General features: G+C 35.3%; 1 long non-coding RNA gene across 1 annotated transcript; it reads left to right on the forward strand.

The window, feature by feature from the left end:
* The first annotated feature begins 6,433 nt into the window (after positions 1-6,433).
* LOC145576865 (uncharacterized) lies at positions 6,434-9,402 on the forward strand. The gene is made up of 3 exons (XR_014098568.1): positions 6,434-6,627; positions 6,717-6,815; positions 9,072-9,402. It is a non-coding gene; the product is annotated as an uncharacterized LOC145576865 (long non-coding RNA).
* The last annotated feature ends 4,175 nt before the right edge of the window (positions 9,403-13,577 follow it).

The raw sequence follows: 13,577 nt of genomic DNA on the forward strand, positions 1-13,577 counted from the left end.
AAGCGTGGACATAATAAGTCCTTATGTATTTGAGGCGTGTTTCACTTACTAGGTGGTAACATTAATTTTCAAGTCTTACTTTGTTTGTGCAACTTGATTTATAAATGTTTGCTTGTCAAAATCATTTCTCATTGCCATCTATATATTAATGTTTAATTCACGTTATGGTTTTTATAGCATTTTATTTAGTTTTACTAACCAAATTGATTTTTTCTTTTTATCTTTTCAATAGGTTGATGGCTCGGAAAAGAAAGCTAGTGCTTTTTATTGTAATATTGTTGTTGTTGTTGTTGTTTAGTGATTAAAAAAGTGAGAAGAACAAATCTGTAATCTGATTTCCTAGTTCTTGTAGTATTGAAATGACTTCTCTGACACTATTGGCTAATGTCGTAGCTATACTGATTTTAGTTTGCTAATATCAGCATATTGTTTGCAGGTTCTGATCTAGCTTATGACAATACCTGTTTCAAAGCAGTTTAATTTATGATTTTGTATTTTCACAATGTAGGAGAAAGATCTTGAAAAGCAAGGAATACATGTCTCAAACGTGCCTCGACATTTGACTTGGATTAAAGCTCATTCTCACGTCAAGAATGGAGTTCTGACCGTTGACAATCCTGCTGATAAAGAAATCCATGATGCAATAGTAAGTTGGCAACAATTTGATGCAATTTCTTGGTGTTTTGGTAAACACCTGCATGTAATATAATTTCCTTTTCGGTTAAAAATAGACACTAACCCTTTATGATCTTGGCCTCGTTTTACAGATTAGATTGGAGGCCCAAGTACAAAAAGGTGAAATAGTTGCTACAGGTCGAGATGATATCTTGTCAAGAGCTTTAAACAAACCAGAGCATGAAGGTTCTGTTAGGGCTATTGGATTAGGCATAACTAACAAGGAGTACTTTGGATACAATAAACCAACCGCACCTAGCGAATTACATGCTAGAATGAATGCGATGAACTCAAGGATGGCAACAATGAGCAAGCAGCAAAACTTTATAATTTCCTTCATGATGTCATGCTTAACCCAAGAGCAATTAGGAGCATTCATGGCTGGTGGTGCTCAGCAAGGTGTTTTTGGTGGCGATCTTGCAAATTCAGGTGGGCTGCTTAGTGGGGAGGCAGCATGTTCGGGTGGTTTCCTGGGTGCTTTTGGGAACCATTTTGGTTATGGTGACATGAGTGGTTCTAGTAGCCAAGGGGCAGCTGGAAAAGTGTTGGATGCTGCTCATTTAGACAGCTCATTTGGTAATGGTGTCCCTCTTACACAACTTTTGATGGGAGGTATGGAAAGGCATGACGTTGAAAGGCATCACTTTGGACATGATTCACCTGTGGATAAATCTCACGAACAAGCCTATACTGAGCAAAGAATTGCGACAAACTCAGAACCTCAGTACACAAAAAGCCCAATCGTGGTCCATCCTCAACTTCAGAACCTCGAGACAGCGACGAAGGCAGAGGCATACCATGTTCCTTGGCCTGAGGAGAACCATATGATTCCAGTTGAGCATACTCCAATCCCCTCACATCAAAGTCAAGTTGTGAATACCAACAGCAACTATACTTTTCCCGAGGTAATACCTGCTTGAATTATGGGCTTTGTTTTCAAGTCTCATATAATGATAAGGTCATTTAAGCGAGATTTCATGTTTGATATCTGGTTGAGCCTTTTGTTTTCAGGGATGGAGTGATTGCCGCTTGGCAATTGAGGGAAACGACAAAGAGCTACACATTGTAGCTAACGGAAAAGTTTACATAGAAAACAACACGGAAGTTCTTGGTAATCATAACATATCGTTGCCCCATGGTCATCGTCGAGTAACCATTACAGAAGATTTAATGCCTTCTGCTCCCTTGCCATGTCCCAACGATGAATTGATCTTTGTTTGTCAAGCTAAGAAGGCTTTCACAGATTGGCCAAATCATTTGATACTGCCCCCACAGGTAAAGGAGCAAATCTGCAGTCTTTTTCTACTGTGCTGTTGCTACTGCATTCTGCATTCTGGTAATCTGCATTCTGCATTCTGGTAATCTGCATTCTACATTCTGGTAATCTGCATTCTGGTATTCTGTATTCTGCATTCTGATAATTTAATAAAATTGCATATATATGCTACTAATTTGTAGATTATGTTGGATTGTTGATTAGCGTTAAGGAGAGGCTGTGCCAAGATTCAATCAAGGGAGATTAAGAATTTCAGATACAATAAAGAAAAACTTGATTAAAAACCATAATTAGTTTGGAATTTCAGATACAATAAAGAAAAACTTGAATAAAAACAATAAAGAATGTGTAGTATGGTATGAGTTGGCTGACGAGTTGGTGGTGTGGAATGTGAGGTTACTCTATGGAGAATGTAAATGGATGGTTAATGATTGCTGGAAGATAATACTGAAGTGTCATTATACTAGAAACTATGGAGTATTTGCAAGAAGAAAATCTTTCATTGCAGACTTATGGTTTATGAGCTGCACATTTGAAATTTGTGACCCAAAGTGAGTAGAATCTTAATCACCATAGAAAGATGTTCAAATGTAATTTTGGATTATGCAGATTCTGTTTGTTCAATTGCTACTCTCTAGTCCCGCCTTCTATGTTTACTAAGCACGTGAGTTTAAATGTATTAGACTTTTGGTTGGTCAGTGATTTCTTGGATGTAGGATATTGTATATTGTTACAATCAGGAGATTATTGGTGTGATAGTTGTTCTTTTCCAAGGGATTACATAGTAGGGTGCTGTAGGGAATAATTTCAAGCCTTTAAAAATTCCACTAGCTTGAACCCCACTGTGATCATACACTAAAGTACGGTGGCGTCCAAAAGGGAAGAATATAGAGCAAAAGAGTCGCCAACAAGTTTTTAAGGAACTTGTAAACCGTTCACAGGATGAAGGTTACACCCCTTAACGATCCAAGAGATCGTCAACTCCATAAGGTCATGAACCAAATAAGGGTTCGGGGATGATGGTATAAATCCAACCTAAAAGAGATAGAACCTGCCCTAATAATAGGCATCTACTTTATTCTGCTCGTATTCATGTGCGCTTTCTGACTAACATACAATCAATAGGTTAACCCTAAACCTGTTTAATCTATGTTGGTTGAATTTAATGCACAAACAAACTATTATTGGCGATCACTTGAATTATAATCACAATTAACCCTAACAAGATTATTAATTATCTTATTAAGCGTGATTGCAAGTACCAATTCCCTTTAACATTCAATAATAGGTGATCAAGCAATAACAATAAATATAATGTATCAAGCAACATAATAAATAATCAACATCATAAAAATAAATTATAATTATAATCATGCTAAAGCATAGCAAGATCCTAGGCATGATACTAACAAGATTAATAACAAACCCTAGCATGTCACTAAGAGATAAAAATCAAATCTCTAGCCCTAACATGATACTAACATGAATTAATATTAGAAAGAACATAGGAAGCATCGTACTTTTAATCATACTTGATATTAAAGTTACCCTAGACATGATACTAGGAATCAAAATAACAATCTAAGCATGATATCTATATCATAATATCAATTAAACCATTAAAGTACTTACTTGGATGCCTCGTACCTCTTTCTAATAACAAAATACACACGTTAGTAACTTCAAGGAAAATAATAAACAAACAATTGAATTAAATAATTGAAATAGAGATTTGGGACCAAACCCTCAGAAATTAAAACCTTTCACGTCAAGGGCGAAGGCAACTTCGAATATGGCTAGGTATATCAAGGTCTTGTGAATGCGGAATTTTGTATGAGAAAGCAAGAAAGAATAAAAGAAAAGAATTCTAATGAATGAAAGAGATGAATGAAAAAGATGAATGAAAAAGATTGATGAATAATTTGTGAATAAAGAGAGTTGATGATCGATGATGCTTGTTAATGAATGAAGAAGAGGATTGATGATTCTTGGTGAATCTTGATGAATGAAAACGGAGTTTTTGATACGATATTTATAGAGAAAATCATCCAAAAAAGATAATTTAACAAAACAGAGTCTGAAGATCGAAAATCAACCTTGGCGCCAGCCCTGGCTAATTGGCGCCAGGACCAGTGGCTAGCGCCAGGCGCCAATGGCTAGCGCCTGGCGCCAATCCTGGTTCCAGGCGCCAAGGCCTGGGGTTGGACGCCAAAGTGGTTTTCAACGCGTTTTCGAAAATCTGATAAATTTCCCGTACTGGAAGATAAAATAATATAATTCCATCGAAAATGCTATTTGATCTTGATTAAAACTCTGAAGAGTCCTAATTGAATTAGAAAATGATAAAAAACCTGCTAGAATGTTCTAGAAGACTAAAACCATTCCTAATTGCATTAGGAATGATAAATTATATTAGGCCCTCCCCTAGATCATTAGGCCGTACTTAAAGCTCAAACCGGGCCCAGTTTAGTAAATTGGCCATAACTTCCTCAACTTATAATATATCGTTGGAAAGGTCTTTGCAAGCCCCATCCAACTACACCACTATCAGACCCATATCATGGACCAACCAAACTGGATTGGTTGTTTTCTTAAAATAAAGTTTTTAAAAACAGGGAGAAGAGAAAAGAAATAAAACTTTCCGCAACATTAGACCTTTCCACACTTCGTTTCATTCGATTATGATTCGACGTGAAAGGCACTCATCACCGGGTTTGGTTTTGGGGAGACACAAATGGGTGTCTACAGGTGCAAATTTTTTATCTGAGAAGACCAGCTTCTTCTCTTAAGTGGGTGTATCCATGCTTGAGTAAGAAAACTAGCAGAGAGTTTGTTAGGATATCAGGAAAAAAACAAAAAAATCTAATTACATTATTTGCATTGGCTGTTATTGATTATATCTTCGGGAGCAACAATTATGTCTCACGGATGAAGTACTATAGCCTGATGCAGTTGATAAAGAGGTTGTTTGAAGATGCATTCTGCTGCAGTTCTTGTGTCATTGTCTCGATTTTAATCCAAGAAAAGTGTAGTGTTTATGATTATAGGGAAGAAGCTAAGATGTATTTGTACATCATCAGTTGAATGACTCATTTATTATGCTTTTAATCTTTATCTGTTCCTCCTAACAACACCAATATTATATGATTCTGTTGGGTCCTATTATAGGGACAGTTTCACAAGAGAACTCTTGTGTACAGTAGAGTTCTATATATTCTAATTCTGCATAGGGACAGTTTCCTCTATTATTCTGCATAATCGTTCTAGTGACTGCTAGGTATATGATTTGTAGCTTTCCCTTTTTATTTCTGAGAGCATTTTGCTTTAAATCCTTTGTGAAAAACTGGTGCTCTACTGCTCTGTTGTCTCAAAGTCCCCTGTAATAATATGTAATAAATCTCTAGTCTCTACTCTTTAATTTGCAAAATAAATCTAGCTTGAAATTCTTTGAGCAGGAGCGTTTTACTCTACGATACAGGGGGTATACACATCACTTGGAAGAAGCAATATAGAAACTCAAATTTTGTTTTACTGAAATTTGCATGCATAAACAGATTTGCAAAATCAGTCGAAACTTAGCTTAAATCGCAGTAGCTTACTTTGCTTGATTAAGTGGTTTTTAGATTCATGTGCAAGCTTTCTTCTTCTAAAGATTACATGCGTGTTGTTTTTGTGTGAAACCATATTATTAAGGCGGACAAGCAACTAGATAAGGAGTTGAATATGACCACACCATCCCCACGATCAACATCCTCCCAAGCATCAACCACTCGTACCTATGTTGTTACCGACAAGGATCGTGAGAAGGTAACATCTACTTGGATGCGTGTTATGAGAAAAAAAGCTATGGGAATGCAAAAGACGGGTGATACCATCTCCATAACTATCCCGGAAAGCGTGTTTCTTAACGAAAATGGGTTGGATGTTTCACTTGACTTTGAAGACTTGCTTGATTGGTGTTTCCAAAGGGAGGTCGGAGAATCGCAAATGAAGGTCTTCATGAAGTAAGTTTCCATATAATATAGGTTCTAATTTTAATATTGTTTTTTTTTGCCCATTAACTAATATTCATATGACTTTTCATGGGACAAGGCACCTAAAAGAACGTTGTCAAAAAGAAGGTGTCTCGGGAATGTATGGGTTCTGTGACTGTAATGTTCTTTCACCATTGACACCGACAACGGATGTGCAAGTTCGATCTGACTACTTAGCCCATGTTTTTGGAACCAATGAGGGGAAAAATGTTAATCAATTATTCTTTGATCCTTATAATGACAAGTAAGTGTAGTTTCTTTTTATTTTTTTTATAGATCTGAGTTATGTTAAATCCTCAAATTTTAATTAATCCCATTACTATGTATTTATTTTACAATATGTCTAGTCTGCATTGGACGTTAGCGGTGATTAGTCCATGGAATGGGTTGGTGTATTGGTTAGATCCACTCGGAGCAGAAAACGAAATCAACTCATTTGCACAAAAAATCATCAATGAGTATGTACTACTAAAATATTCACTTGGTTAACTTCTTGTGTTTTTTTTATTGTCTAATCAAAATTAATGCAACCGTGCCATCTTGAAATGATTTTGTAGGAGAATAGTTAAATTCAGCATGAAGCATCGAAAAGATATCAAGAAAATAAAAAAGAATCCAAAAATAGGGTGGAAGCAACCACGTGTAAGTCATTATTATTTTTAGCATATTTCATACCTAGTAGTGTAAAATCAGATCCAAAACTGTTTTAATGGTTATTTTTTTTGTATTAGTGTCCTCTACAATCTGCATACACAAAGCACTGTGGTTACTTTGTATGTCGCTATATGCTGGACATTATATAGAACAGAGTATTATGGATTTCTGAGCAGGTATTTTCAACATACATGTCATTTAAGTTGTTATTCTTTGTGTATGCAGTTATTTGTAAAGCATATAACGTGCCATAAGCTTCTTTTTTCATTTTTTTCTTGTGATGTTATCGATTTCTGTGCCATTTATCTTATGACATTATGGTAAATTGGTAGCATTGCTGGTTTTGTGTTAAATTTTCAGTATTGACTCATTGCTTCCATTTCCTTATTTCATATTTTGACAGTATGGTAGTATTAGAGTGATAAGGATCAAAGGGTAATAAGTTTAATTAAAGAAACTCCTAATTTTATTGTGGAAATTTTGAATACTTGTGTATTGGTGAGCAACTGCTCTATGTAGTTATCAATGCATTGATCTCAAATGGCGTTTGAGTCAAGCATAGTACAGAATTACACCATAAGTCTTCTCCTAGAAATGACAAAAGGTGTCCTGCCCTTAAATAATCAAACTATGAGAGTTTCATTTTTTGAAGGTGCTGAGGAACTAAGTAACATTAAGCCAGAGAAGGCTCTGATGACTCAAATTCAGATGACTAAGTTACATTAATCCAGAGAAGGCTCTGATAACTAAGTTACATTAAGCCAGAGAACTAAATTCATTTCTCTGTGTGAGCCACATACTGAAAGGTGTGAGGTATCTATCTAAGATGTGCCCTTCACTACTGAATACCAGAGTCCAATCTAAACCTACTTTTAACAGGACTAATGCCTTGACATTGAAGGAACAGAAGTGAGTTCGACACTAGCAGAACTGATTTGAGCATCAAAAGACACCAAGTCCAAGATTTTTAACATTTGATCTTCATTTTTGGACATTTTCTCTAAAATTCGGGAGTGGGAAAAAATGATTTAATATACCCTTTACAATTTAGTATCAAAGAAACAAATAAAAAAACAGGGGAGCACCAAAAAAATCATCAAACCTATAATTTTACAAGAATCTCTGCATCATGATGGTTGTATGCTGATGTAATTAGTCTGATTTCAGGCAACATGCATTCAGTGTAACCTTGTTTCTATCTAGACACGGTTGCTTCTATTAGTTTTTACTCTGTACTCCAAAGAGACTTTGCAACGAAGCACACTCTACACAGATAAATTCTAGGCAACAAGAAGATCAATAAGGCAGAAGAAAATTGATTGAATTAATTTGGCCAAAAGGCTTGAAGAGTTTTCTATTGCAACTAAGGCTACTACTAAGATGTTACAACTTTTCTGAATGAATTTCTCTTTTGCTCCCCTCTAGCTATTTAAGTCTCTTCTAACATACTACATGTGACTAGCCTTAATTACTAATAACAACTACATTTGTCTTCTTCCCTTGGTGCCAAAAGAAAGCTCTGAAAAGTGAATATGTTCTGATTACATGTCCCCTGCTGCTGGCTGTTGTTGTTGCTTGTCTTGTGGTATGCTCGGCCTGTTTGTGTTGCTTGTTCCCTCCTGAACTTGCTGCCTTCTCCTGTGATATGTGTGTATAATAGGCGACCTTGATTATTTCGTTACAGACTTCCATGGGTAAGAAAATCACAGTTTAATCAAAAGTAAGAGAATTGACATCAGTTATAGGTCCGCTTTTTAATATTTGGGTTTGGAAGACTATATTTATTGATAGATCATTGGTCAATTTAAAGGAGGGCAAGCTGCATATTTTTTTTTAATCATTGATCAACCTTTGGTGGATCTGGTATCTCTTATTGTCATTGTTCTTGATGTTCCAGAAGTCAGCTCAATCATTGTTAACTAAAGTATTTCCGTATTTGTGGAAGAGGTGTTTTGGTTGATTTTTGGCTGTTGTGCTGGAATTGGCTATGCTCACTGTAACTATTTCACAGCGTAAGAAGAATAAATAAATTTCTTGTGGAAAGCCAATTTAGTGAGGCCTAGAAGTCCTAACTTGTAAAATTCTAGAGTGCTCAGGCTGCTTGTCTTAGAACAGAAGCTGTAACTTTTATACTGTGACCATCGTGCTTGCATGTTCTCAATCTCATGCAATTAGCTTCTGAACGCTATTTCACTAGTAAGATTTTATGCTTTGGTTTATTCCTTTCTGATTTGTTGAACTAATTGTCAGTACGTAATTAATGGAAACTAGTAAAGTACTACCTAATTTTGGACTGAGAAATTTGTTTGTTGATAATATGCTAATAGCTTTGTATTTTGGATTTAAGTAAGAAAGTAGGCAAAGTAGCTCTTTAGCTCAATTGTAAATGGATGTAATCTAATTTGTTGTTATTTCATAACTTTATGTTCTAGATTTTTCCCAAAGATCCTTGCACATATTCTTCAGAAGAAATTGACGAGATTAGAGACTTATGGATTCAATATGTTCTTGATCACGAGGAGCCGGAAGAACCTTAGTGATTGGTGATTACAGCATGAATACTGTTAGTCTTGATACTTGAAAAATCTCTACATTTTTTATTTTGATACATTGGCAATTAGCTATTACTGTGTACATATATTAGTACTGTGTTGGATATATATATATATATATATATATATATATATATGCCTTCTATTTTGGAGTACACATTTATTTGTATATTATATATATATTTGAATGCTATTTGTATATAATATATTAGCAGGTTCAAGGATTATTTTTGGTGCAATTTAATAATATTGAGCAGGATATATATACAGAATTATTTTTGGTGATTACAGGTTGGATTAAAAAAAAAAATAGGAATCATTTGGCGCAAAAATTTAATGCAGCATGCAGGTAGCTAGGATTTAAAAATTTGATTATTCGAAAGAAAAAAAAATTTAAAAAAAAAAAATTACCCATTTGAGACCGGTTATCATACATGCATGGTCTTACACAAACGCTGTATATTCTTTTTAAACAAAAGAGAGACAGCCTAACTAAGAAAGTGGTCTTAGTTATTTCAAAAAAAGAGACCGCCTAAGTAAAAAAAGTGGTCTTAGTTTGGTATACAGGAGACCGCTTTTCTGACAAAAAGGTCTCTTATGCTTCTACAATTTCAAAATATCAACCACCCAAAGAGGCCGTTTTTGTCAGAAAAGCGGTCTCTGGTATAACAACTTAAGACCGCCTCTTTACAAGCGGTCTCTTAGCCAAAGAGACCACTGAGCTAGAGACTGCTCGAAAGCAGTCTCTTTGGCCTTTTTCAACTGGTCTCTTTGGCCTTTTTTGTAGTAGTGCATGCAAGTTTCTATAAGTATATGATGTGTTTAATGCTTTAATTATTTATGATATTATTATCATGCATGACTAACGCAAAAGTTTTAAAGTTGGTTTGGTTTTAATAAGGGCCTACAATGGTTCCAAGTTGTAGAATGGTTTTATTTTACTTCGTTTGACTTTGGTTTTGACTTTACTTTCGTTGGTTGACTTTTCAAGTTGACTTGTTTTGAATGGTTTTGAAATTAGTCTTCCGCTGTGTGTCTTTGATGGTTGCCTTAGCCGTTTTCACGGTGGCGGTAATATCTTAGATATTCCTATTTAAATTTTTAAACAGGGCAAAACATGTATTTTAAAAGAAATGAATTTCTAGGGTGTTACACTATAACAAAAAAGACGACTCATAAACCAACCTAACGCGTCGCCTGTAATGAAAAAGGCGACTCATAAACCAACCTAACGCATCACGTTATAGGCGATGCGTAAAGGGGTGCCTATTGTGTCGGTGCCTGTAGTGTCGCCCTTGAAGCGATGTGTAAGATGGTTTAGAGGCGACTCGATAGGGGTTTTTTGTAGTAGTAGTAGTAGTAGTAGTAGTAGTATATATATATATATATATGTATATATATATATATATATATATATATATATATATATATATATATATATATATATATATATATATACATATATATATATATATATATATATATATATATATATACACTACCTCCGTTTCTCATTAGTTGCAACTTTGAACTCGACACGGATTTTAAGACAAAATTTCATAATGGTTGATTAATTAATCAAAGATAAGTAATCAAGCAAGGTAGGAGAGAGAAAGTAAAGATAATTAATTATTTACCCACCACCACCAACAGCACCCACCACCACCAACAGCACCCACCACACAACCGTCGGCCAACAGCACCCACCGCACCACCGTCGGTCGTAGCACCCACCTTGAAGCCACCCACGTCATAGCCTTAAACCACCGCATCTCAACCCATAATAGGCCCTGAAACCACCACTACTACAAAAAACCCCTATCGAGTCGCCTGTAAATGACCTAACGAGTCGCTTTAAAGGCGACTCCACAGCCACCGACACAATAGCTTCCAACTTTAGGAGTCGCCTCTGAGGCGACTTGATAGCTTTTATATAAGTCGCCTATTAGTTGTTAGGCGACTCTATTTGTTAAGCTATTGTGTCGCTTGTGTTGAAAGAGGCGACTTCATAGGTTAATCTATTGTGTCGCTTGTGTTGATAGAGGCGACACGTAAAAAAATCAACATTTTTACCAACTATTTTTTTTATAGCTCATATAATGTCAGTGTTTATGACACTCAGCATGCTTGATCTCTGGTTCTTTGCATGGAAGGTTGAAGTTCTTGCCATTATGCCAAAGTCACTTTTCATATATATATATATGGTATTGTAACTATTTTATATACATTTTTAGAATTAACCTATCGAGTCGTGTCTTATGTATTAGGCGACTTATTAGGTAGTGGTCATATAATAAAGCACCTAACAAGTCGGACTTTTAGAGTCTCCTATATATAAGGTGCGACTTGTAAACATCATACTTATTAGGCGACTTGTTATGTTGGGGATAAAATCAACAAAGCACCTAATGAGTCGCCTAATATACATGAGGTGACTTGATAGGTTTACAAGTCGCACCATATATGCATGTGACTCTATAACCCAACTTATTAGGTGGCTTAAATTAGATTTTTAAAGTCATCTGTATATAAGGTGCGACTTTTTAACCTATCGAGTTGCCTTATAAATATCAGGCGACTCATTAGGTGAGAGTCGTGGATAAGAAAACTCACCTATTGAGTCGCCTAATATTTATAAGGCGACTCGACAGGGTTTCGAGTCGCACCTTATGTATAGGTGACTTTGAAAATCTAATTTAAACCACCAAATAAGTCGGATTATAGAGTCGCATGCATATATGAGGCGACTTGTTAACTTATCAAGTCACCTCATATATATTAGGCGACTCGTTATAAGCTTTGTTGATTTTAACCCCAGCTTAACAAGTCGCCTAATAAATATGAGGCGACTCGATAGGTTTATAAGTCGCACCTTATGTACAGGTGACTCTAAAAGTCCGACTTATTAGGGGTTTTTTGTAGTAGTGCACCCACACACACACGAACAACCGTAAAACCCTCTCTTAGCTCGGAAAACCCCATAACCACCCCCTTTTAGCTCAAACCACCTTAAAACTACCCTTTCTCAACTCAAACCACCTCGAAATCGTACACCCTCACTCAACCCCAGAACCACCCACAATCAACCTAAATCGCTCAAAAACTACCCCTACTCACCCTGAACCACAACGAAACCACCCTCAATCACCCTAATCCACCCAGAAATCGCCTCAAGCAACCACAAACTAGCCCACCCACCCCTTAAACCATTAGATCTAAACGATTTTTTTTCAAAAAAAAAAAAAAGAAGAGAGAGAAATAGGAACACAGGAGGAGGAGGCGACTTTGACGGTGGTGATGAGCATCGACAACGTTGAAGATGGTGTTGCGGTGGTATGATTTACGGTGGTTAGATGTAGCTACGGCGACGGTAAAGGCGGGTGTTGCGGTGGTCTGATTTGTTCGTGGGAGATGAAGATGGGAGATAATGATTTTTGATTTAATTGGGTGACATAACTTATGTTAAATAAGTTAGATTAGGAATTTAATGAAATATGAATTATGTAGTTAATTGTGTTTTTGAGCTCTTTAGTAAGGGTATTTTTGTACTTTCATTGAAAAAAACTTACTTAAAAAAGAAAAAAATGAAAAGTTGCAACTAATATGTAGCACCCCTAAATGGCAAAAGTTGCAACTAATATGTAACGGAGGTAGTATATAAGTATATATATATATATATATATATATATATATATATATATATATATATATATATATATATATATATATGAAATAACAAGAAGTTCATATTAAAATATCCAACAAGCCAACACTATCCAAATTACGAGCTCAATAGAAATTCAAACACAAAACTAAAGTGTTTTTTTTTTTTTTTAATCATAGTCAATTAAATTTTCTTTGACCAAATAATTAATTAGATCATAAAAACCAACACCCACTAGTCTTAGTTTCACTCCATGATAATCTTCTAATCAATACCATCACTAAATTACAAGTGAATACAGAATTAGAAAATTAGCATTAGAAAATCTGTAATAGACCTCCGTTCCTATAAAAAAAATCCCTTATTTTAATTATAATATGATTTTGATATTTGTCTCAATTACCAAATGATTATAAAAAACAAAATTAGCATCGAGAGATGAGAGATGAGAATTGTGTAGAAGAAGGTTCATGATACACATTATTGGGAAAAATACTACAACAAGTGAACAAGCCAACAAGGTGTAAAAATATTACACTTAGGGCCTGTTCTCTTATGTTGAAATTCAGTTCAGTTCAGTTCAGCTCCTAATTTCCTTCTCTTATAAAATATTCATTTCAGTTCAGTTCAGCTCAGTTCAGTTCAGTTCAGTCAATGAGAACAGGCCCTTAGTTGATGCCTTGACATAACAAACACAAAGCTATATTATAGATCAATTTATT

Source organism: Chenopodium album, chromosome 13 (assembly GCF_948465745.1).
Source record: "Chenopodium album chromosome 13, dcCheAlbu1.1, whole genome shotgun sequence".
In the NCBI taxonomy this organism is placed as follows: Eukaryota; Viridiplantae; Streptophyta; class Magnoliopsida; order Caryophyllales; family Amaranthaceae; genus Chenopodium; species Chenopodium album.